The following is a 27,866-nucleotide window of genomic DNA, read 5'->3' on the forward strand; positions in this document are numbered from 1 at the left end:
TGTGTTTACAAATTTAGTGACAACATCATCCATTTCAGTAAAATTGCCTAGTTCTATTATTGTTCTGACCTTTTCGTTTTCGCAGTTCTTTATGCTGTCTGAGTTGCATATTTCTTTGCTGTTTCAGGGTTTACGTTGTCTGTTATGAACGCGCGTTTTAATGATTTAGTGAGACTTGCCATTTTTTTTTTAAATTCATTAATCTTGCCTCTGCTACCTGAACTGTTTCACCCTTAATTTCCCTTTTTAATGTTTAGATTATACCATTTATAGTGTTTTCATTTGTTACTAGTAGTCTAACGTCCCCTTTTAGTTTTGTTTTTATGACTTTAATAGCTGTTTCTTCGTGTTCTGACTTTATTTCATCGATTAATTTCAATGAATCTATAAAACTTTGAAGTGTTTCTACTCCACCATCATACTCTTGAATCAGCTTAGGAGCTGTATTAAGAAATTCAATCTTTGTTTGCACCATCCTTGGTTTTGTATTAATATCTAGAATGTCTTCTGGGTTATCTTCTACACCTGGCTCTTCTGTGTCTTTTGCTACTAGAGGTTCAAAAGTTGCTTCTAGATTCAAATCTACTGGTATTGTGAATTTTATATTATGTTTTGTTGCTATGCTTATTAGTTGTTTGTTTAAACTGTATATTAGCTCAGTGAAGATTTTACTACTTGATTCTTTGCATATTTCTGTTTTGGTATTCTTTATTTTATTGCAACTCTCAAAGATAATTTCAAGGTGCTTATTAATGGTCGAAAGGTGTATATAAATTATCTTATTTATGCACTTGTACGCTTTCTGAAACTTTTCTTTTAATACTTCTATGTTCTGGTCCATTTGAAATTCTGTTACTTTTGGTTTTATCTTTATGGCATATTTGATTCCCTTAAATTAATTTTGTTCTCTTAGTATTTCATTTTTTCTTTTCTTTATATTGTAAAATAAAAAAATTTTGTTTCTTCTTTTTTTTTCTGTTTTTTTTCAATTTGTTTAAGATTATATTTTCTAATATTGTAATGTAAAAAAATTTAGTTTCTTCTTTTTTTTTTTTTGGTTTTTTTTTTAATTTGTTTAAAATTTCATTTTCCTAATATTTAATTGTTTCCAAAAACAATGTTGTAATTTTTCTTATGGGGTATTTAGACTTCGTTATTTGATCTTGTAAGGCTTGCTGCGATCAGAAAGTTTTATGTGTGCTTGCAAGCTTTGTTAAATTTGTTTGAGCTTTTTTATTGAACTTTTTCAAAAGCTTGCTTTGATCGCGGAAAGCTTTACAAGTGTGTTTATGTTGTTTGTGCAATTTTGAGTGCACATGTTTGGAATTGGAATTTATTGTTTTTTTGTTTGTATTTATACCCTTGCAAAAAAGGGTATATTAATTTTGGTCAGAAGTGTGCAACGCATAGAACGAAGCATCTACGACCATACAAAGTATATATATTCTTGATCAGCACGACGAGACGAGTTCAAATAGCCATGTCCGTCCGTCCGTCCGTCTGGATCAACGCAAACTCCTCCTAGACCGTAAGAGCTACAGAGCTGAAATTTTTCACGTAGGCTTGTATATACTGCAGGGGTTGTATATCTCGGATTCAGCCGGATCGGACCACTATATCATATAGCTCCCATACAAACCCCAAAGTCACGAACAGTGACTTTCTCAATAACTTCGTTATTTTCTGAGCTATTGTCGTGAAACTTAATATTAGAGAGTTTACTACGCCTATAAGCGACTATGCCAAATTTGATCAAGATCGGGTGACAATATAATATAGCTCCCATACAAACGGCCAAGTCACGAACAGTGACTTTCTCAATACCTTCGTTTATTTCTGAGCTATTGTCGTGAAACTTAATATTAGAGAGTTTACTACGCCTATAAGCGACTATGCCAAATTTGATCAAGATCAAGTGACTATATCATATAGCTCCCATAGGAACGATTGGTCGAAAACAGTGACTTTTGTAAATAACTTCGTTACTTTTAACGCGATTGCTTTTAAATTAAACATTTGTTAGTTTAGTATATCTGTTAATGACTGTGCCAAGGTTGATCAAGATCGGGCGACTATATCATATAGCTCCCATAGGAACGATAGGGCGAAAACAGTGACTTTTGTAAATAACTTCGTTACTTTTAACGCGATTGCTTTCAAATTAAACATTTGTTAGTTTAATATTTCGGTTAATGACTGTGCCAAATTTGATAAAGATCGGGTGACTATATCATATAGCTCCCATAGGAACGATCGGTGAAAAACAGAGACTTTGATCAATATCTTCGTTATTTCCTATGATTGTAGGCCATTCTTTCGCAAACATAAGCCTTTTTAGATAAAACGTTCTTCCACATTGATGGCTAATAGGTAGTGAAAGAGTTACCAAAAAAGTCGCAAGGGTATACAGACTTTGACGCGGTCGAAGTTAGCCCCGGCCCTCTGGTTTTCATTTTAGTGTATATTTTAAAAATATGTTTTTGTGTATTTAAATTAATTTATAGTGGCAGCGCAAAAATCGCCTTTTACCACAAAGGTGCTTATATGAGCACTCTTTTTTATTAAATTGAAAATAATTTTTTTTTTTTTATACTTTAATGCTGCATCTGCTGTTGTTGCTGCCTTGCCTACTGATTTCTCTGGTGCGTTTTTCCAATTCGTCTGTCTTGCTCCAAAGTTTGCACGCTTCTGCCCAGGGTGGTGGCGGGTTACTGTTGATTTGTGCCAGTAGAGCCGCACGCTGCTTCCTTAAGCGGACCAGGTGGCCGCCGCGCGTCAGCGCGTCCTCCTCTCAGCTCCTTCTTGCCCGCTCCGCTCAAAGTTGAAAGTTTGATTGACTTTACTTTAAGAAATGAAGTTTGGTTTAAGCTCCAGTGAACTTAATCCATATATTTATTTATATTTGTTTCTCTGTATGCAGGTCCAGGACATGAGTCCTTTTTAGACGTCTTGTGGTGACAGAGTTATCTATTAGACTTAATGCTAAAGCGTTTTCATGGTCATGCAACCTATTGATATATCTACTTGTTTATGTCGGTGGGTATTTGGAAATCTGCGTTTGTCATATATCGACAAGCGCCTGTTATTGATCTGAGACTCATGGACTGATATCTCTGCAGTATTTCTATGTTTGATTTGTTGGCTGTACCCCATACCTGCAGCGTGTAAGTCCATACTGTCTTAAGAACAGCCTTGTATAGCAGTAATTTGTTTTCAACGCTTAACTTTGATGGAGGTCCGAGTAACCAATACATATTCCTGGTTTTTCTTTTAGCCGTTTTTGCTTTGCCTTGATATGTTGCTTCCAAGTAAGTCGTCGATCCAAGTGAACTCCCAAATATTTCATCGATTCGCTATGTGGGATGAAAGAGCCATTCAGCGATACTGCGGGACACTCTTAAGGTCTCAGCGAGAATGTGACCTGTACTGATTTTTGAGCATTCACCACTATTCTCCACTTTTTAAGCCAAAATTCCATTAGTCTAATTTCCTCTCGAATTATGTTTGACGCTTCAAGTACGTTATTTGCTCGTAGCGATAACTGTGGTATCGTCAGCATATGTTGCTATTTTAACAGCGTTTGTGGAAGGTAGATCGGCAGTGAAAATAGTGTACAAAAATGGGCCTAAAACGCTTCCTTGAGGGAGACCGGCAGAAGCAGTGATTATGCTAGGCTATTTCCCATGTTCATGGAATAAAATGCTCTGTATTTCAAATATGATTTGAGAATTAGAAAGTATGGTGCAAGTTGTAGAGTAGACCTTCATGCCAGACATTGTCAAATGCTTGCTTAATATCTAGGAATACTCCTGTGCAGAACATTTTGCATTCTAGTTCGTTGGTAATTGCGTTCGTAATGCGGTGGCATTCCTCAACCGTGCCGTGCCCTCTTCTAAACCCGAACTGATGTTCATGTATTATATTTAGTTCGTCCAGTACAGGTAATATTCTTCTTAAAAGAATGCGTTCAAATAGTTTAGAGAATGTCACCAGCAACCTTATGGGACGTTATGACGATGTGCATTCTTCCGGCTTATTGGGCTTAGGGATCATAATGACTTCAGCACATTTCCACTGAGTTGGAAAGTATTCTAGTCTAAGCATAGCATTACAATGTACGTCAACAATCGGATGCATTTCGGCCGATGATTTTTTTTTTTGTACCTCCACATATTTTGTAATTTCCGAGGAATTTTTTCTTATTTGTCCTTTTCATTTCCTGTACCATATCGGCAGACTCATCTGACATGGTGAATCTAGAAATCCGTGTACCTCATTTACAGTATCAGGATCATTTTCTGTGTTTGGTTTAAAAACTGAACATAGGTGGTTAGCAAAGGCCTCAGCTTTCTCTACATTTCCTCTGCAGCGTTGTCCGATGTTGTCGACAATAGTGCTCTTCTGGTTTAATATCTACTTGCTTTCCAGAGACTATTTTGTAGATCACTTGTGTGTGGGTCGAGACTTCTTAGAAAGTCTGCTGTCGAGACGTTTTTAATTTCCCATAGTTTGTTGTTTAAGTCCTTAGCAGCCTTGTTGAATTTTCTCTTGTCTACTGGGCTTCTTGTTGTTTGCCATATTTTCCGAAGTTTTCATTTTTTAGCTATTCGGGATCTCAGATTTAGTGGTATAAATGTTTGTCTTTTTTGCTTTTCGTTAGGTGGTGTTGTGAACATGCAACCAGCAGCATGACTTGAGTAAGTAAGTGTCTCAATAGCCAAATCTACTTTGTTCCCAGTCTTTAGCGAAATGTCTAGACATGTTCTGTCTTCAAGCCAGTTTTTAAACGCACTTATGTTTGTTTTTGAGTTAATGATTTTGTAGGGCTTTTCCTTAAAACAAACTGTAGAACCATGTAACAATAATTGGTTAGTGATCGGAGCTCAGATCGAAATTCTCCTCTATTTGAAAGTGAATTTGCTGAAGTCCAGCGTAAACAATGAAATCTAGTAAATCTGGGATTTTTCTAGTATCAGTTGGCCAGTACGTAGGCTTTCCAGTAGACAAGGTTGAGTAATTGTTGGAGGTTATACATTTGTACAGTTCAGCACCTTTTGAATTTAGAACTCTAGACCCCCACCATGGATGCTTGGCATTATAGACACCTCCCGCAATAAATTGTCTACCAAGTCCTTGAAATAGAGTGTTAAAGTCATCGAGCCTGCAGGAATATCTTGGTGGTAGGTACACTGCAGCTATGGAGATTGTTGCATGAAGACATTGTATTTGATCCCTGCAACTTGCATGTTGTTTGTGTTGATGTTATCTAGTGTTTAGTATTTAAGTGTGTTTTTTACAATAACCGCACTTCCACCGTGTGCTCTTTCAGACGGATTATTAGCTTGGATAATGTCATACCCATTAATGGTTATATGATTTTTTTTGGTAAAATGCGTTTCAGAAATCAGTAATATGTGAATGTTATTGGTTTTAATAAATAAAGTTATTTCATTGAGATGGTTGGAAATTGGCATTCCATATTGCTATTCGTAGGTCTTTTTTGCATAATTTGTTTCCAAGCAGCATTATCATGTTTAGTAGATTGGTGGTTAGTTCCGACTGTTTCACTAATAGTTGTTCAATCCTGTCTACTGCTGACTTTTCTTGTACTGCAGTATCACCTCGTAGCGCTCGCGCATAAGTTGGTTAAGTCGAGTTTATATTTTCGCGGTTTGTTGCCATGTCGTAGGAGAATGATTTTGTTCTCGGTCGATCTGGAGTAACGTATGTTGCTGGTCTACTTTTGGGTACGCTGGACTTGTTTTTTGTAATTGCTTGGTAGAGTCTGCAGCCTTTATGGCTAGCAGCGTGATTCTCATTGCAATTTGCACAAGTGGCTGGTTGATTTCTTTCTTTGGGACAGTTCATGCTTTGATGATTTTCAGCACATTTAACGCACCTAAATCTTTTATTGCAATAAGATTTTGTGTGCCCGAATTCTCGGCATCGGTGGCATTGAGTCATGTCGCTAATTTTCTTTGGTGGTTCTATTGTAACTATGGCGTTATTGATATGTTTAATATTGTAGATTTCAGCGTTGTTTTTGTTTAGCTCTAGGTCTATGGAAAACATTGGCACTGGCTGAAGGTTTTTGGCCCCCGGAAAAAAATAGTGGAGATTGCCAAAGAGTACCACGTTTCTCGGTAAACGGTGTACTACCGAATAAATAAAGACAAAAAGCACAACTCGTTGAAAAACTTAAAAAGAACAGGCGCGAAACGGGAAACTACACTGACTGATGACCGAGTTCTGGAGAAGTGTTTTGTGGACAGATGAGAGCTCTTTTGAGTATAATTCTTTAAAAAAAAAGTATTTGTAAAGCTCCAGCAAAGATAAAAGACACGGCCCGTTTGTCAAAAAGAGGTGGAGGCTCTGTGATGTTCTGGGGATGTGTGGCATAATAGGCAGGGAGATTTTATTGCCATCTCTGGTTCGATTAGTAAATTCTGTGCCGCGACGCCTCCAAAAAGTGATTGAAGCCTGAAGGTAATACATTTTACTAAGTATAATCTAGCTAAATTAATTTTATTAAGCCTAAAATATGTTTTTAAGTATGACAGGGCTTGTAAAAATACTTATGCCATACTCTAAAATATTAAATAAATTATAGTTTTGTTAAAATATTTGTCAAAATATTTGTGCCGCGTAGTTTATATAACCCCTTAAGCTAAACATATTGCTTTGGGGGCAGGAGTAATATATACTTAATATTATAACATACGTATTGCCACACTGTTATACTTAAAATCATATGTCTTGCCAATGCTTGCACACTTTGTAGGGTTTTGTTTTTTTCCCGAAATCTACCACATTTGTGTCACAAGACTTGGTCATTGCTAAATATTTATTAATTTCTGTTTCTACAAAACTTTTTACAATTTTTTTTTTCAACAATTTTGTTTGGATCTAAAAAGCTCATTTATTTGGGTTTATTTGCCCAATTGATATCGAATTATCCTTAGTCGTAAAAATCTGTTCCAGACTTAGTGCACCTACATAGGTACGTGTGTATCAGAGAACGGCAAGGCGTGATGGCAAAAAAAATCATACACAAAAATAGCCGAATAATCGTGTCATTCGGCTCAGCCGATCAAACATTCGTATGTACAAGAACTCACTGTCGACTTAAATTGACTCTAATCCGCTCATATTTTTTTCTTACCGAGTTTATTCGGCTCACCATTGATTTTTTTTCTTGATTTACTTATACGCTCAAATTCTTACTCAATTCACCTCACTGAATGAAAATCAGCGTTGACTGAAAATCAGCTCATGATGCCGAAGTCAGTGACATGTGTACATAGGTGTGAAATTTTTTTTTTATTTTATTTCATTTTTTTTGTTAATTTTCTTTTGATTGAATATGAAAATATATGTATAATCTGTTGTGAAATTACGTATTTTGATTTCCTTGACTCAGCACATGAACAAACTCATACAGGTTGATTTAAATCAATGTTGAGCCGAAACAACATACGCCCAAAAGATCGGTAGCACATTGACCATGAAAAAACTCAACAGTGAGTTCGTGTACATATAAATGTTTCATCGGTTGAGCCGAATGGCACGATTATTCGGATAAGCCGAAATGTGTACCGAAGGCTGTGCATATACGCAATTCGTATGGTCATCAGCATGAGCTGATTTTCACTCCACGCTGACTTTCGTTCAGGGAGTGGAATTGAGTCAGAATTTTAACGTATGAGTAAATCATAAATGAATTTTGCAGATCTCTGGTGTGTATATATTTTTCGTATCAAGAAAAACCATTAATATTGTTTGAAATCTTGCTAGAAACAAAAACAGATTTAAAACATAGGATGAAAGTAACATGTATTTCTAAACAATAACTTGAAAATAACCACTGCTATTGTTGATTAACGATACCAAGTATAAGATTTAAGCATCACGACAACATCAAGTCAAAGTAAAAGTTTAAGAAATTAATTCAGAGATATGAGATATAAGGAATACAATCGATATTTTCGAAAAATCAAAATCTATCGATAAAATAATTAGTGCCTTCGATTGTTTTCCAGCCCTATATTAAAAGTTCCTCATATAATGCGTATATACATATGAATTTATTTGTTCTAAAATTCCGTGTTTGACGAAATACAAGTACATTTAGTTTTGATTTCGGAAATAAATTTTTAATGTGAGTTGGGTAATGAAAGCAGCTTGTCAAATCGTTGTTTGAATCGCATGTGACTACTTGATATTATGACAAAGCAATACAAATTACATTAACTTGTAAAAAGTATGTACATTTAACCCTAAATGAGTATCATTTTATATTTTAAGTTCTATTTACGTATATAAAAATAAATATAGTGTATATAAATATTTATCAGTTAAACAGTTTGTGTCTTATGTACATATACATACATACATAGTTATGATTATGTGTATGAATTTAAATGACACAGCCATGTTCATACATTCCAATGTGCATACATACATCCATTTGTAGCTATCAACCTACGCAAATAAATACATACATACATATGTATGTATGTATGATGAATTGTAAGCATAATAGTAAATCAATTTACTTATGTACATACATATGTTCATACATATATGTATGTACATATGAACATTTTGACTTAATTCCGCCAATTTGAAAGCCATTGGGATAAAACTTGTTATTTAAGCTATTTATAACATGGTTGAGATAATGTATGAAATGTCTTTTAGATCGGACCGCTATTTTACATATTTACATACATACATATGTAGTTTTACACGAAAAATCTTTGAAGTACATACATATGTATCTTTATAAAATTGACAAGTGAGATAGTTTTTAATGTCAAATATTATACAAAAGTATGTATGTATATATGTACATATGTATGTATGTACATATGTATGTATGTATACATACATAGGTATGTACATATGTTGGTATTAACATGTAATGTACAAATGATTTGCAAAGGGGATGGAGTAAGGAACAAAGTAAGACTTTGAAAGTTACATATGTATGTATGTACGTATGAATACATTTATGTATTTGCTATTAGACGTAAACATACGAATAAGTGGCCCATATAACCATGGTCATCGAGAGGGGTGGAGACGGGTGGGTTTCCCCCGGGCCCGTAGTTTTTAGAAGGGCCCGCAATACATCACAGTCGAAAATAGCGGATTTATTTGAAGTGAAGTAGGGGGCCCGAACATGGTTACCCTCTGGCCCTGATTTTCTCTCTGCGGCCCTGCATATAACACCAGGCCCGGGCCCAATTAAATACGAGCGAGGAGATAAGCAAGACGGCAGTTTTTATAACCAGGGTAGATACAGTGAGCCAAAAAAGCATTGGCACACTTAAAATTTTCACCTTTCATTCCATGCAAGTTTTGTTTTATTTGTGGGCACCCCAAAATAAAAATGCAATTCTGTATAATATAGCTTAAATTATCTAATTCACAAATAAAAATTCATTTTCCTAGCATTTTTTCGCAGTTATCTTTAATAAACTAAAAAATAGGCACATCTTCACGCCAAAAAAAGTATTGGCACAATTTTTCATAACTTCTAACTTTTTTGCTGTTGTAACGGCTAAGTTCCGTTTTTTCTGATATTCTTTGAACAAGAGCTGCTAGCATACACACATAATGTGTTCAGCACCAGTTTTCGATCTAAATTCTGACAGAAACGATCAAAATGGGCAGAGGAGCAGAAATTTCCTTAGAATCTCGTGAAATAATTTCAAAACTATATGTAAAAAACTTGGCGAGTTAGTGGACAGATCGTCGTCAAGTGTTCGAAATGTTATAAAACATTACGTTACTACCGAAAATTGGAACCAGCAGGCCGAATCGGACGTCCAAAAAGATTTACTCCTCGCCAGGAAAGGGTTATTGTGGCTGCATTTACTCAAAAGCCAATGCGATCGGCTGTGAAATTGTGTCACGAGTTACAGGAGACGTTCAAGGAAAACTTTTGCCCTCAAACTATTAGAAATACACTTAACAGGACTGGCTTCTATAGTCGAGTACCAAGGCGCAAACCATACATTTCAAAGACCAACAAAAAAAGTCTAGATTTTGCAAAAAAATATGTCAATGAGCCGGATTTGTTTTGGAACATGGTCAAGCATGGTGGCGGGCATGTCATGGTGTGGGGCTGTTGTGCAGCATCGGTAGTGGGTCAGCTGACCTTTATCGAAGGCAATATGGACAAGTATGCTTTCTTGGAAGTTTTAAAAAGTAATTTGGCCCCTAGTGTTGAAAAGTTAGGCCTTAGTGGATCTCAATGGTTTTTCCAACAAGATAATGATCCAAAACAATCTTCGTTTTTGTTCAGGAGTGGCTCATTTATCACTGCAAGTAGCTAAAAACCCCTCCACAATCACCCGATCTTAATCCTATAGAGCATGTATGGGGATTATTGGAGAAAAAAATATGAAACTATCATATAACTTCCAAAGATATCCTTAAAACAGCAATTATTAAAAAGTGGGAGAAAATTGGAAGTCAGGAGATGACGAACTTGGTAGGAAGCACGAAATATGAATTTTTATTTTATTTTGATTTTTTTTGTAATTTTCTTAATCTACTATGAAATTGTACCAATACTTTTTTGTCGTGAAGATGTGCCTATTTTTTAGTTTATTGAACAAAACTGCGAAAAAATGCTAGGAAAATGAATTTTTATTTGTGAATTAGATAATTTAAACCATATTATACAGGATTGCATTTTTATTTTGGGGTGTCGACAAATAAAACAAATCTTGCTTGGGATAAAGGTGATAATTTTAAGTGCGCAAATACTTTTTGGGCTCACTGTATGTATTTCCGAACCGATAACGTTGCAAAGTCTGTTACAGTCATTTCATTCGAAAACGTTCATGTAGTGCAAAGATAGTAACGCAGGTAGGAAGTGTAAGCAGTGTGTAATTGCGGGTCCTTCTAGATGGATCAGAAATATTAATGTGGCTCAACAGTTCGGATGAGGGCATAACGTAAAAACGGTTTTAAAGCAGATCTCAACTTTTGATAAAACTCTTATTGAGGAGACCAAGCGAAAGATCCACACTCCAGAATGGGGCGAACTAATAAAGTATAAAATATATACATACAGTGACTCACAGCTTATTTCAACCAGCTCCCTGAAAAAAAGTTTTCTTGCTATAAAATCTAAACTAAAAGCGATATAAAAAAAAAAAAAAATTTAAATGCAAGTAGTTAATGTAATGTTTCAAAATATAAAATATGATTTAATATATATTTTAAGTGTACTCATAACATTTTCGGAACTTAAAAACTAAAAAGTGAACCAAAAGTAATGCCGCAGCTTATTTCAACCAGCTAGTAAATTACACTATTTAAAATAATATTTTAAAAAATTTTTAACTATTAATATTTGGTGTGACCACCTTTTTGGTCAACTGCCGTTTTGAGCCTTTTTGGCATCGCTTCGACCAAATTTTGGGTCACTTGTGGCGTTATCTTCTCCCATCAGTTAATGCCGTTTTAAGGTCCGATTTATTCGAAATTTTCCTTTTTTCAATGACATTCATGTCTGGTGACTGGGCTGGTGGATGGACAACATGAGGACAGTTCAAGATGAGCCAAGTCTGCACAATGCCCGCCTTATGCTTTGGGTCATTATCTTGGTAGAACCTAAAGACGTCCGCAATACCAAGTTTTTCTGCGCTTTGAAGCAAATTGGCCTTCAATATCTCGAGATAAGCAATTATATCCATAGTCGTTTCAATAAATTGAAGGTTTCCGACGCCGGCTGCCGACATACAGTCCCATACCATAACGCTGCCACCGCCATGCTTTACTGTGGCCTTTAAATTTTTAGCTTGCAGTTCAGTATTGGGCTTTCGCCACACATAAGAAGCTCCATCTGATCCGAAAATATTAAATTTGGACTCATCACAGAATAACACTGTATTCCAATAGGCATTGTCCTTGTGCAAATTGTACTGGGAAAACTTATAAATGGTTTCTGGCGCGCTACTCTGCCATTGAAGTGATGCTCCCGAAGCACCCGGCGAATCGTTTCTGGGTGGCATGACTTGTCCAGCTCTTCCTCAACTTCTTTGGCCACTTTTGGAGCCGATAATCTTGGGTTTATAATATAGCGCTCGTCTGATGAATTACAAATTTTGTTAATATCACTTTTACCCTTGTCATGGGTTCTATTTTCGCGAAAAAATCGGTAAATCATGCGTTGGACTGTGCAATTTTCCCCAATTTTCCTGCGGGAATGACCAGATTAAAAGTGGCCGAGGACAAGTTCTCGCTGCTCGCAAAATAAAACAAAGTATGTGGTTGAAATAAGCTGTGGCATTCTTTTTGGTTTCTTTCGCACTTAGATTGTAAAAAAAATTATGTTTAAAACTCCAAAAAGATTTAATGGGTAAACAAATGTGCATCGAAAAAAATTATACGGTTAATTAAGAGGGACGTTAATTAAATTAAGGCTACTAGAATACGAAGGCTAATTGGCATTTCGATACTAGCTTAAGCCACGAAGAGCAAATAGCAAGGACTAATTTAGAACGGACTCAAGTCTAGTCTGGTGCGACTCATATTGAGATGCTCACATGCAAAATTGAGATGCCATAGTTTAAAATAGGACGGACAAACAAAATAAAAATAAGGTTTGTTGTATAAGAACCGTCAAATCTTTTGTGTTAAAATTTAATTCATGGTCCATGAATACGCCCAAATCATTCATACCATTGAGACGTCCTGAGGGACTATTGTTTAGAAAATAAGTAACCGGTTAAAAAAAGTCACGATGAAAGGTCATTACCTTGTATTTAGTAGTGTTAAGATTTAATAAATTAAACTGGCACCAGGATTTAAAATTTTTATACCCTTGCAAAAAGGGTATATTAATTTTGGTCAGAAGTGTGCAACGCATAGAACGAAGCATCTCCGACCATACAAAATATATATATTCTTGATCAGCACGACGAGACGAGTTCAAATAGCCATGTCCGTCCGTCCGTCCGTCTGGATCAACGCAAACTCCTCCTAGACCGTAAGAGCTACAGAGCTGAAATTTTTCACGTAGGCTTGTATATACTGCAGGGGTTGTATATCTCGGATTCAGCCGGATCGGACCACTATATCATATAGCTCCCATACAAACCCCAAAGTCACGAACAGTGACTTTTCTCAATAACTTCGTTAATTTCTGTGCTATTATCGTGAAACTTTAATATTAGAGAGTTTATTACGCCTATAAACTACTGTGCCAAATTTGATCAAGTTCGGATGACTATATCATATAGCTCCTATAGGAACGCTCGGTCGCAAACAGTGACTTTTATAAATAACTTCGCTACTTTTACCGCGATTGCTTTCAAATTAAACATTTGTTAGTTTAATATATCTGTTAATGACTGTGCCAAATTTGATAAAGATCTGGTGACTATATCATATAGCTCCCATAGGAACGATCGGTCGAAAACAGTGACTTTTGTAAATAACTTCGTTACTTTTAACGCGATTGCTTTCAAATTAAACATTTGTTAGTTTAATATTTCGGTTAATGACTGTGCCAAATTTGATAAAGATCGGGTGACTATATCATATAGCTCCCATAGGAACGATCGGTGAAAAACAGAGACTTTAATCAATATCTTCGTTATTTCCTACGATTGTAGGCCATTCTTTCGCAAGCATAAGCCTTTTTAGATAAAACGTTCTTCCACATTGATGGCTAATAGGTAAGGAAAGAGTTACCAAAAAAGTTGCAAGGGTAGATAATCCCTCTGGTTAGGATTATCTTGTAGCCGACTAAATGAATTCTTTTCTCTATAAGTGAGACAAAGTTTGACGTCGTCAGATGACAGTTCATTAATGAATAGTGTGAAAAGCATGAATAGCGGAATTAACCTATAGTTAGACGATTCGGACATTTTGCCATTTTTATTTAAAAGAATATTACCCCTTCCAAATCAAAAACCTAAGTAGTCATCCATGCAGACCATCTGGCCCGAGGAGAATACACAAGTTTTACTTGTTGTACCAAGCACCCATAAGTTGAAATGGTATATTAAAGTCCATATAGCCATGTCCGTTTGTCTGTTCATATGAACACCAACAGTTGCGAGTAAAAAAAAATAGTACCGTGTAACACTGTATAAACCCAATCGAAAATTTGTGTTGACGTTGTGACGTCTAGAAGGAAGTAGCTGCTGTAAGCCAATCACTATAAGAGGTCCTTGGACTGCTATAGAGCGGACACGGAAGGCCATAGCACCAGAAAGTTGCCAGAAACTGGTAGACTCCATGCCGCGTCACTGCAGATCAGTGGACATGCTACTAATTATTAATAGGCTAATATTGAATTGGTTTTTTTTTTGCCTGCTTTAGTAGGCTTAAAAAATCGAATTTTTTTTTATTGCTTAAATCTGTTCCTAATATATCTAAGAATATGTCTATCAATTTTGGAAAGACAATTCGAATTATTTTCGAAGATACAGCACTAAAAGCAGTCGAGTATACGAACGTTCGGGTACTAAATATTTTTTCCGAACGTAAACTTTAAAGCGCGTTTTCTCGAGTTTTCATTTTTGGGATTTTCCAAAATTGGCGGGCATAATTACAAAAAAAGTATTCAACCAGTCGTAAAAAAATTATTAGATTCAGTATCTTATTACCTCCTCTGTAAACCTTGCAAATTCTTGAAAAAAAATTCTAAACTATTTTTTTAGTAAAATGAAGTTAAGTTTTTTTGGTGAAAAATTCAACTTTTTTTTCAAATCTAAAAAAAACTTTGATTTTCGCGTTTTTTTGGGGGTTTTCAGGTTCACATAGAAGAAGGACTAATGAAAATTAATTATCCATTTGATTTTTTTGTTTCACACAAAAATTGCGAACTACATTTTGCCCGCTAATTGGACACTTCAATTGCGCGGTGGTGCACAAAAAGTAGATGAAAGTGGGCTGTACTTCGATATTTTAAATTTTAAAAAATGTTTTTTGTAAGTTTAAATATGTAATAAAATGATGTAAAAATTTCATTACATTTGCTTGTTTTTTTCTATCCTAAAAAAAACACGAAAAACTGCCTTTTTAGGCCTCCTAAAGCTTCAGTTTAAGCTGTGACTTTTTTGCTTTGGTGTACTTGCGCCAAATTAGTCTTCTGTCTAGGTGGATGCCAAAGTAAGTGACATCCACGGCCTGAGGAACTGACACGTTGTTTAGCACTAATGCTCTAAAGCTGGACAGTTTCTTCTATTGAGCGTAAATGTAACATGTTTGCATTTCTGCTCGTTGACGCGGATACGCCAGGTTGCCAGCCATTCCTCTACCACCTTGAGGTGTTGCTCTGATTTTGCGGAGGCTTTTATTGGGCGAATTTCCTATTGTGAAGATTCCATAAGTTTGTGGGTGTACTGTGGGAGTTTTTGCCGGATTTTGAACATCTGACCCTCCAGCCAAATTCAATTGAAAGCCTGGGCAACATCGAGAAAGACAGCACCGTATTCTTTTAGTTCGAATGCTGTTCGTATTTCGGATGTTTTGCGATTGACTTGTTCAATTGCCCATGTTTTCCGCGGAAGCCGAACTGGTGTGAAGGGATTGTGTTCTCCGATGACAGAAATGAGCTTAGTCAGATCTGCAGGACCTTTTCAAAAAGCTTTGAAAGACATGGCAGCAAACTAATGGGCCTATAGGATGATGGCTGGGTTTTGTCCTTTCCCACTTTAGGAATCATAATGATAGTGGACCTTTTCCATGCACTTGGGAAGTAGCCAATTCTTATAGCGTTGGTAATTGGGTCATGGCCAGAGCTTTTTTCGGCTCCATGTGATTTTTAATAACTGCAGTGATCTCATCCAATTGGAGTTCCGAGTACTCACTATCCGTTAATGTGCTCGAAAGGGGAAGTACACATGAGTTTGATGTTGGATTCAGCTGGACTTTGGGTGGGCTTTCCACAGAGGATGTTTAGTGCTGGTTGGACTAAGCTTTCTATGTATTTTTTTTGAGTCCAGCTTTTCTCTTGTCTTAACTTCTTGGAGAGGTTGCGATTGGCATGCCTTAGGCGAAGTTTTGCTGCTGGTGAGCGAGTAATCTGCCATTCTCTTTTTAGACGTCGTTTTTCCGTTACTACTTGTTCCATTCGTCGGTTCGTAGGCCTGTTAACAGGTTTAGTGTAAGTAGGGGCATATGGAGTAGATACTCTTGCTGCAGCTCCCAGCATCGACTCAAGTGCACAGACGCACATGTCAATGCAGCATCCGGTTTAAGCAAACAGTCAATGTGGGCACTCATGTACATTTTAAATTTAAGCCAATTTGTTTTGTTGTTTGTAAGCCTATATGGGCGATCAAGTACTTGTGGTCTTGTTAATAGTGTGAATAGCACTGGAGAGTGATCGGAGGTTAAATCTAGCAGTGTATCCGCAGTGATCCGATAACGCGGAATCCTCTTGGTTACTGCGAAATCAATCAAGTCAGGCACTTTCTGTGGATCTGTGGGCCAATAAGTAGGCCTACCCTATGAGACGCAATCCATCTTATTGAGTGGGTTGACTATTGTGTTGTACAACTGCTTGCCTTTAGGATTTATAGCAGTTGCTTGTAGGTGCTGTGTTTCAAATCTGTTGAGGAACGAGTGTTTTATACGGTTTTTGATTAGGATACCAGTCCCGCCATGAGCTTTTCCGTCTGGATGGTTTGTTGCATAGAAGGTATATTTTGGTATTTGAAAATTATTTTTTGATGTTAAATGTGTTTCCGAAATCAGCAAAACGTCGATTTCACTTGAGTCTGGGAATAGTTGCAGTTCATTTTTGTGCTTGGAGATGCCGTTAGCATTCCAAAGACATAGACGTAGGGAAGCCATTGTTTATTTTAAAACTATTTCCCAGAAATAAAATTTTATACCTTGAAATTTTGTAGTCTTCAAATTATGTGCTACTATAATTTTGCTCGCCTCAATTTGGCACTATTGACACAAAATCTTCATTATTCTCGAAAAATCAAAATAGAGTGTTTATACCCTTGCAAAAAGGGTATATTAATTTTGGTCAGAAGTGTGCAACGCATAGAACGAAGCATCTCCGACCATACAAAGTATATAGCCATGTCCGTCCGTCTGGATCAACGCAAACTCCTCCTAGACCGTAAGAGCTACAGAGCTGAAATTTTGCGCGTAGGCTTGTATATACTGCAGGCGTTGTATATCTCGGATTCAGCCGGATCGGACCACTATATCATATAGCTCCCATACAAACCCCAAAGTCACGAACAGTGACTTTCTCAATAACTTCGTTATTTTCTGAGCTATTGTCGTGAAACTTAATATTAGAGAGTTTACTACGCCTATAAGCGACTATGCCAAATTTGATCAAGATCGGGTGACTATATCATATAGCTCCTATAGGAACGCTCGGTCGCAAACAGTGACTTTTATAAATAACTTCGCTACTTTTACCGCGATTGCTTTCAAATTAAACATTTGTTAGTTTAATATATCTGTTAATGACTGTGCCAAATTTGATAAAGATCTGGTGACTATATCATATAGCTCCCATAGGAACGATCGGTCGAAAACAGTGACTTTTGTAAATAACTTCGTTACTTTTAACGCGATTGCTTTCAAATTAAACATTTGTTAGTTTAATATTTCGGTTAATGACTGTGCCAAATTTGATAAAGATCGGGTGACTATATCATATAGCTCCCATAGGAACGATCGGTGAAAAACAGAGACTTTAATCAATATCTTCGTTATTTCCTACGATTGTAGGCCATTCTTTCGCAAGCATAAGCCTTTTTAGATAAAACGTTCTTCCACATTGATGGCTAATAGGTAAGGAAAGAGTTACCAAAAAAGTTGCAAGGGTAGATAATCCCTCTGGTTAGGATTATCTTGTAGCCGACTAAATGAATTCTTTTCTCTATAAGTGAGACAAAGTTTGACGTCGTCAGATGACAGTTCATTAATGAATAGTGTGAAAAGCATGAATAGCGGAATTAACCTATAGTTAGACGATTCGGACATTTTGCCATTTTTATTTAAAAGAATATTACCCCTTCCAAATCAAAAACCTAAGTAGTCATCCATGCAGACCATCTGGCCCGAGGAGAATACACAAGTTTTACTTGTTGTACCAAGCACCCATAAGTTGAAATGGTATATTAAAGTCCATATAGCCATGTCCGTTTGTCTGTTCATATGAACACCAACAGTTGCGAGTAAAAAAAAATAGTACCGTGTAACACTGTATAAACCCAATCGAAAATTTGTGTTGACGTTGTGACGTCTAGAAGGAAGTAGCTGCTGTAAGCCAATCACTATAAGAGGTCCTTGGACTGCTATAGAGCGGACACGGAAGGCCATAGCACCAGAAAGTTGCCAGAAACTGGTAGACTCCATGCCGCGTCACTGCAGATCAGTGGACATGCTACTAATTATTAATAGGCTAATATTGAATTGGTTTTTTTTTTTTGCCTGCTTTAGTAGGCTTAAAAAATCGAATTTTTTTTTATTGCTTAAATCTGTTCCTAATATATCTAAGAATATGTCTATCAATTTTGGAAAGACAATTCGAATTATTTTCGAAGATACAGCACTAAAAGCAGTCGAGTATACGAACGTTCGGGTACTAAATATTTTTTCCGAACGTAAACTTTAAAGCGCGTTTTCTCGAGTTTTCATTTTTGGGATTTTCCAAAATTGGCGGGCATAATTACAAAAAAAGTATTCAACCAGTCGTAAAAAAACCAAAGCTTATTAGATTCAGTATCTTATTACCTCCTCTGTAAACCTTGCAAATTCTTGAAAAAAAAATTCTAAACTATTTTTTTAGTAAAATGAAGTTAAGTTTTTTGGTGAAAAATTCAACTTTTTTTTTTCAAATCTAAAAAAAACTTTGATTTTCGCGTTTTTTTGGGGGTTTTCAGGTTCACATAGAAGAAGGACTAATGAAAATTAATTATCCATTTGATTTTTTTGTTTCACACAAAAATTGCGAACTACATTTTGCCCGCTAATTGGACACTTCAATTGCGCGGTGGTGCACAAAAAGTAGATGAAAGTGGGCTGTACTTCGATATTTTAAATTTTAAAAAATGTTTTTTGTAAGTTTAAATATGTAATAAAATTATGTAAAAATTTCATTACATTTGCTTGTTTTTTTCTATCCTAAAAAAAACACGAAAAACTGCCTTTTTAGGCCTCCTAAAGCTTCAGTTTAAGCTGTGACTTTTTTGCTTTGGTGTACTTGCGCCAAATTAGTCTTCTGTCTAGGTGGATGCCAAAGTAAGTGACATCCACGGCCTGAGGAACTGACACGTTGTTTAGCACTAATGCTCTAAAGCTGGACAGTTTCTTCTATTGAGCGTAAATGTAACATGTTTGCATTTCTGCTCGTTGACGCGGATACGCCAGGTTGCCAGCCATTCCTCTACCACCTTGAGGTGTTGCTCTGATTTTGCGGAGGCTTTTATTGGGCGAATTTCCTATTGTGAAGATTCCATAAGTTTGTGGGTGTACTGTGGGGGTTTTTGCCGGATTTTGAACATCTGACCCTCCAGCCAAATTCAATTGAAAGCCTGGGCAACATCGAGAAAGACAGCACCGTATTCTTTTAGTTCGAATGCTGTTCGTATTTCGGATGTTTTGCGATTGACTTGTTCAATTGCCCATGTTTTCCGCGGAAGCCGAACTGGTGTGAAGGGATTGTGTTCTCCGATGACAGAAATGAGCTTAGTCAGATCTGCAGGACCTTTTCAAAAAGCTTTGAAAGACATGGCAGCAAACTAATGGGCCTATAGGATGATGGCTGGGTTTTGTCCTTTCCCACTTTAGGAATCATAATGATAGTGGACCTTTTCCATGCACTTGGGAAGTAGCCAATTCTTATAGCGTTAGTAATTGGGTCATGGCCAGAGCTTTTTTCGGCTCCATGTGATTTTTAATAACTGCAGTGATCTCATCCAATTGGAGTTCCGAGTACTCACTATCCGTTAATGTGCTCGAAAGGGGAAGTACACATGAGTTTGATGTTGGATTCAGCTGGACTTTGGGTGGGCTTTCCACAGAGGATGTTTAGTGCTGGTTGGACTAAGCTTTCTATGTATTTTTTTGAGTCCAGCTTTTCTCTTGTCTTAACTTCTTGGAGAGGTTGCGATTGGCATGCCTTAGGCGAAGTTTTGCTGCTGGTGAGCGAGTAATCTGCCATTCTCTTTTTAGACGTCGTTTTTCCGTTACTACTTGTTCCATTCGTCGGTTCGTAGGCCTGTTAACAGGTTTAGTGTTAGTAGGGGCATATGGAGTAGATACTCTTGCTGCAGCTCCCAGCATCGACTCAAGTGCACAGACGCACATGTCAATGCAGCATCCGGTTTAAGCAAACAGTCAATGTGGGCACTCATGTACATTTTAAATTTAAGCCAATTTGTTTTGTTGTTTGTAAGCCTATATGGGCGATCAAGTACTTGTGGTCTTGTTAATAGTGTGAATAGCACTGGAGAGTGATCGGAGGTTAAATCTAGCAGTGTATCCGCAGTGATCCGATAACGCGGAATCCTCTTGGTTACTGCGAAATCAATCAAGTCAGGCACTTTCTGTGGATCTGTGGGCCAATAAGTAGGCCTACCCTATGAGACGCAATCCATCTTATTGAGTGGGTTGACTATTGTGTTGTACAACTGCTTGCCTTTAGGATTTATAGCAGTTGCTTGTAGGTGCTGTGTTTCAAATCTGTTGAGGAACGAGTGTTTTATACGGTTTTTGATTAGGATACCAGTCCCGCCATGAGCTTTTCCGTCTGGATGGTTTGTTGCATAGAAGGTATATTTTGGTATTTGAAAATTATTTTTTGATGTTAAATGTGTTTCCGAAATCAGCAAAACGTCGATTTCACTTGAGTCTGGGAATAGTTGCAGTTCATTTTTGTGCTTGGAGATGCCGTTAGCATTCCAAAGACATAGACGTAGGGAAGCCATTGTTTATTTTAAAACTATTTCCCAGAAATAAAATTTTATACCTTGAAATTTTGTAGTCTTCAAATTATGTGCTACTATAATTTTGCTCGCCTCAATTTGGCACTATTGACACAAAATCTTCATTATTCTCGAAAAATCAAAATAGAGTGTTTATACCCTTGCAAAAAGGGTATATTAATTTTGGTCAGAAGTGTGCAACGCATAGAACGAAGCATCTCCGACCATACAAAGTATATAGCCATGTCCGTCCGTCCGTCCGTCTGGATCAACGCAAACTCCTCCTAGACCGTAAGAGCTACAGAGCTGAAATTTTGCGCGTAGGCTTGTATATACTGCAGGCGTTGTATATCTCGGATTCAGCCGGATCGGACCACTATATCATATAGCTCCCATACAAACCCCAAAGTCACGAACAGTGACTTTCTCAATAACTTCGTTATTTTCTGAGCTATTGTCGTGAAACTTAATATTAGAGAGTTTACTACGCCTATAAGCGACTATGCCAAATTTGATCAAGATCGGGTGACTATATAATATAGCTCCCATACAAACGGCCAAGTCACGAACAGTGACTTTCTCAATACCTTCGTTTATTTCTGAGCTATTGTCGTGAAACTTAATATTAGAGAGTTAACTACGCCTATAAGCGACTATGCCAAATTTGATCAAGATCAAGTGACTATATCATATAGCTCCCATAGGAACGATTGGTCGAAAACAGTGACTTTTGTAAATAACTTCGTTACTTTTAACGCGATTGCTTTTAAATTAAACATTTCTTAATTTAATATATATGTTAATGACTGTGTCGAATTTGATAAAGATCGGGTGACTATATCATATAGCTCCCATAGGAACGATCGGTGGAAAACAGTGACTTTGATCAATATCTTCGTTATTTCCTATGATTGTAGGCCTTTCTTTCTCAAGCTTAAGCCTTTTTAGATAAAACGTTCTTCCACATTGATGGCTAATAGGTAAGGATAGAGTTACCAAAAAAGTTGCAAGGGTATACAAACTTTTACGCGGTCGAAGTTAGCCCCGGCCCTCTGGTTTTTTTTATTTTTGTTTATAATATAATTAAAAACAGGCCGAATAATGAATTGGCATACCCAAAAATCTTGGTCTAGCGCCTATAACATAATTTTCTATGCTATAACCTCGGAGCCACCAAATTTGGTAAATAGACTAAAGTAATCGAGTTTATTTAAAATTTTTGTCACTCCCCCGCAATTTAACAAAAGTGTTTCTCTCAAAGGCAAAATTGGTATGTATGTACATATACTACTCGCTTAGTAAAGGCGCAGATTTTGTATGTCTACAAATATTGACACGCCACCTTCCGCCCCCGTAACTTGAAAAAACTGGATTATCTGCTATAATTTAGTTTGCAAGCAAATTTGGCGTTCTTAAATGTCATAATTTGATCAAAATCCAAAAAAATAGATAATAAGTGAGCTTGTAAAAAGCAGGACGGAATTTTTAAAAAATACATAAATGCATTTGTTATTATAAAATTTAAAATATATTTGTTTTACTAGTGCATAGTATAGTAAAGAAGTCCGGGCGACCTATACTTACTTACTTCATTGTGAAAACTTAAAGTAAATCGGAATAAAACAGAAAGAGATATAGCGCTTCAATTGACTGGTCTTCAGTAAAGCGAGCATACAAAACTTTTAAGCTGTGTATCCACACTCAAATTTGTATGACAAACGTGTTGTGTTTGAAGCAAATTGTAAAAGTGGATAGTGTTGTTAGCAGTAATTTTTGTGTTTGAAGTGCGCGTTTGACGAAAATAGAACAGGTTTTATCTTCGACATGTTTGACGAAACTGCTTTGTTTGTCATACAAATTTGAGTGTGGATACACAGCTTTAGCTGATTTTCTGACGAACAGCATTTTCCCAGTCGGTGAGTACTCTAGCGGGAAAACCACTTGACAGACCGATCGTTTTCAAATATAATCAAGGGTGCGCGCAAATCGCGAATTTAATAGCGTCACCCATCGGAGTATTTTTCCAAACTGAGAGTGCAGACTTTGTATTTGTTGAAAAACTGTAAACGAGCAGATTTATGCCTAGGAATTTTCTTCGGTTTCATGAATTTTTTCAATATAAAGCAGGAAAATGTCTCCCTATTTGCGCTGATATTTTATTTGATCGCTAGATTTCATACGCGGTTGTCACTCAATATTGTGCTATCAAAGCTGGGGTGCCAAAATTATAGTCATTTTTGGCTGTGTTTTTCATATTCGCCAACATGTTCTGCAATTGTGTAATTAATATTTTCACACCACGCAGTGCCACAATTCTTCCACGCTCTATATCGGATAAACTTGTGTTTTTTTAAAACAGCAACAAGTGTGCATAATACCTGAAAATCACAATTTTTGTTAATTTTAAAAGATTTGACAAAAATTTTTAATCAAAGTAGCAAATTTATGTGCTTATCCAACCACAAATGATGAAAGCAAAGCAATCTGTTCCATTTCGCAAAACTCATATTGGTTTCTAAAAATAACTGGAAAACCCTGTGATAGATTTATCAATCACCTACACCATACACCATACACCATACACCATACACCAAACATAAAGTACCAAAGATCTGTGTGTTTTTCATTATATTTTTATTAGAAAAGTTTACAATTTTATATTTTTGTGTAGAAATAGTAAAAAAAGATCGCATGTACAAAATATTGAGAAGTTGAGTTTGCATATATGTACATGCATTATACAGAGAACTTACTACGTTTGTAAAAGATTTCTCTTCAAAATATTTAGAACAGCTGGAGTTCTCTTACCGTGAAGGTTCTTATGTTAAATCAAACTTAGTAGGATAGATGAACAATTATTACTTATTCAATAATCATTAAAATAAAATAAAATAATTACATATTTCATAAGCTGGTCACACTTTTTTTTTGTATATCTTCAAATTTACCTTTCTGGATACCAAAAGCTTGTAATACATTTATTAAATACTGAACAAATTCTTCGAATAGTCGAACTATACTTACTCGAGGACGGGGACAAATCCGCCCAAAGCAATTTATTTTTAAACAAAAAATTACAGATATTTTAAAAGTGTGCAAAATAGGTTATGGGCGGTGCAAAGAAGAATGCCAGGCAGCCAAAGCTGCAAACGAACTCGTGTGCTCTAAATTAAAAGGTATAGGATATGAGCCGAAAATTCTGAAGCGGTTTATTTATAAAACGGGTTTAAAGTTCCAAATTCCAGTAGGGTTCTCTGACTCTGAATTAAAAGAATATATATCTTCACCTATTTAAATTCATGAGATAGTCCGTGTAACAAGATAGAATGAAAATAAAGACATAGTCCCAACAAGTAGAGTAAAAATAGTTTTCAAAGGCTCTGAAATTCCTGAGGACTTTTTATACTCAAAAGTTAAAATCAGCCCTTATGTTCCTTTCAGTCAATGTTTCCGCTACTTTAGATTCGGACACTTTGCACAACACGGCAAAGAAAAATATGAGATATGCCGAAACTGCTCACAGCCCCATCCTAAAGAAGAAATACTTAAATACTTTACGTAAAAATTGTAAACAGGAACATATTGCTACCTCTAGACTGTCCGGCTAGAAAAAAAGCTTTTGCCATAAAAAATGGCAGTAGAAAATCTATCTAGATCTGAAGTCAACATTAGATATCTAGTACTATTTGATATTCAACAACCTACAGACATATTTGACAATGAGGCTTTTCTCCTGCCACCTTGGCAAACCAATTTAACAAACTCTGGTGCTCAAACAATTGCAAAACGGGGGCAGAAAATATCCATATATTAAATCCTTATAACAAGATTGTAAGCAACAATTCCAATCAAATTAGAGAAAGAAAAAACGCTCAACTTACCATGGACAAATGAAAAAATGTTCTAAAAAATCACGAATACAAACTGAACCAAAAAGATGTGCCTTCTAGAAACTCCCAAGAGCCAAGTCAACGCCAACATACAGTAGAAAAATCAGCTATAGAAACAGCTGAAATTAGCCTAAACGAAATTTCATCAAATATATCATCGTACCTATCTCAAATAAGTCTAGCCTCACACCTGATATTAGAAAATTTTTAGAAAAGAGATCTAATATATCATCATTAAATACTATGGTTGACATCAGGAAAATCTATTCTTCAACCTAAAATATCATTTCAATCCAACAACAGTTATAAAAGTCCAGTGCTTCACATTTAATGTATGTGTATTAGAACCTTTCACAACAACTATTAAAAAACAGTGACTTTTCTCAATAACTTCGTTATTTTCTGTACTATTATCGAAACTTAATATTAATGAGTTTATTACGCCTATAAACTACTGTGCCAAATTTGATCAAGATCGGATGACTATATCATATAGCTCCCATAGGAACGATAGGTCGCAAACAGTGACTTTTATAAATAACTTCGCTACTTTTAACGCGATTGCTTTCAAATTAATCATTTGTTAGTTTAATATATCTCTTAATGACTGTGCCAAATTTGATCAAGATCGGTCGACTATATCATATAGCTCCCATAGGAACGATCGGTCGAAAACACTGACTTTTGTAAATAACTTCGTTACTTTTAACGCGATTGCTGTCAAATTAAACATTTCTTAATTTAATATATCTGTTAATGACGGTGCCAAATTCAATAAAGATCTGGTGACTATATCATATAGCTCCCATAGGAACGATCGGTGGAAAACAGTGACTATGATCAATATCTTCGTTATTTAATATGATTGTAGGCCATTCTTTCGCAAACATAAGCCTTTTTAAATAAAACGTTCTTCCACATTGATGGCTAATGGGTAAGGAAAGAGTTACCAAAAAAGGTGCAAGGGTATACAAACTTTGACGAGCGAAGTTAGCCCCGGCCCTCTGGTTTAAGTTAATAATGACATCGACATTTCTATAATTTCTGAAATCTGGGTTTTTGACAATTCCATGTGCAGGTTAAGGAATTACAACTTTGTTTGCAACCCTCGCAGCGATGGCTATAAAATTCAAAGTCTGCTATAGCAACTCCTATTTTAAATCAATAGGCATCTCAACTATTAATCTGAAAAAAAAATCTCAATGTCTTTAGCGTTTATTCGCCTCCCAATTTAGATACTAACCGCTTTGAAAGGGGATGTAAAGACATTCTGAACGCTGCCGCTGCCCTTAATGGACAGTCTGTTGTGGGAGGAGATTTCAATGCCAGATCTTCTATCTGGGGCAATCCTACCCATGACACGAAAGGAACAGCTGTTGGCCTCCTCAGGCTTTAAATGCGTTAATGATGGATCCCCTACGTACGCGCCCAACCCTTCGCGCAACTCAATACTAGATCTATCTTTTATAAATAAAGACAATTATTAAATCAGTTGGTCTGTTATAAACAGCAGTCACCTCCCTATAATCATGAGAATCAATGAAAACACTGTAACAGCACGTCAAAAATTCATAAAAGAAGTCTTAGAGGACTTCCCTAAATTATTAAATTATTATTATTACTAAATTATTGTCTGATGCTCTAATTTATTTTGACAACAACAAAAAACTCAACGCTCATATTTATAAAGTCAGAAAGGAGAATTTCGATAAGGTTATGAAAACTTATCAAACTCGGCATCCCCTAGTGAATTATGGGGAACAATAAAATCACTGAGGAAGTACAAACAAATGAAACCATCCAATACCCAATTTAGCGAACAAGATCATGTTAACTTTCTTCGCGAATAGCTTCCGCACCGGATACCAATAAATGCATTTAATTAACTTACCCACACTCAATATACAAGTTTTAATGAAATCCAATTTTAATTCAGATGACCTCTTTCAATTCATAAAAAACGCAGCTTGCACTCGGCCAAAGGCCTAGATAGAACCTCTTACAATATGTTGCTCACCCTTCCACCAGGGGAACTTGAAAAACTATCAGCTTTGTTAAATGAGATTTTGAACAATGGAATCATTCCGGATGCCTGAAGAAATATTAAAGTCACCCCAGTACAAAAAAAAAAAAAAATTTTGACTCTTTCTTAATCACAAATAATAGGCCAATTTGCTTGTTGTAGTGTTTAAATGTCTACAAGGTCTTATCAAAGGTAAAATGGAGAGAGATCGTACGCATTTAGGCGTAAACACTCGACAGCTAACTGTATCAATGACGTTATCAATAACATTGCCAACCTGAAGGCCCAATGATTTCAAGTTACAGCGGCTGTTTTAGATATTAGTAAGGCCTTTGACTCTGTGAACGTTCCAATTTTAGGTAAAGACTAGACTAGACTGTGGTTTTAACTATTTAAATATTAACTTTATAACTAACTTTCTTTCAAATAGAAGACTTCAAATGGGAAAGACTTCAGTCAATGTGAAGAAAGGTGTTAGCCAAGGCAGCTGTCTTAGTCCAATATTATTTAATCTATGCACAGATGACCTTTTTCTTTCTAAAAACCTTTCATAGAGACTTCTTGACGGCTAGAAACGCACTAGAACAAAAAATTAAAGATTTTATGAAGCTATGCAATTCGATAAACCCATCACGCCAGGAAATTCTCAGTTATGCACTTCAACGGAAGACGTAAAAATCTCAACATAGTATCAGGAAATACCTTAATCAGAGACGTTGATCAAGTTAACTATCTAGGTAGAATAATTAATACGAACAATTCTCCTGTAAATCATATCAACATTTTGTATCACCTAGCTGAGGAAATGCCACCTGAATACAGGATGAAATTTGCAAGAGCAAAAGAAATTGCCAAAGTTTTTGCCTTTGGGCTTCCAGCAGACAATTTATTGTCTAATAATTTCAGGGCTAGAAACACTAGCTTTGGAAAAGTATATACTGAGTATAAAAAGATATTCGATACTATAGCAAGTTTTAACATTAGCAGACCTTTATCACAGAAATTCACATTTGACCC

The 27,866-nt window shown here is 36.1% G+C and overlaps 1 protein-coding gene across 1 annotated transcript in view; it reads left to right on the top strand.

Moving 5' to 3' along the window:
• Positions 1 to 8,063: 8,063 nt before the first annotated feature.
• The window catches only part of Ufd4 (ubiquitin fusion-degradation 4-like), a 146,330-nt gene continuing 126,527 nt past the window's right edge, over positions 8,064 to 27,866 (top strand). Inside the window, 1 exon segment of the mRNA XM_068287404.1 lies at positions 8,064 to 8,260. The gene's annotated coding sequence lies outside the window, so the exon portion shown is untranslated.

This window comes from Drosophila tropicalis, unplaced genomic scaffold (assembly GCF_018151085.1).
Source record: "Drosophila tropicalis isolate 14030-0801.00 unplaced genomic scaffold, ASM1815108v1 contig_527, whole genome shotgun sequence".
NCBI classification, from domain to species: Eukaryota; Metazoa; Arthropoda; class Insecta; order Diptera; family Drosophilidae; genus Drosophila; species Drosophila tropicalis.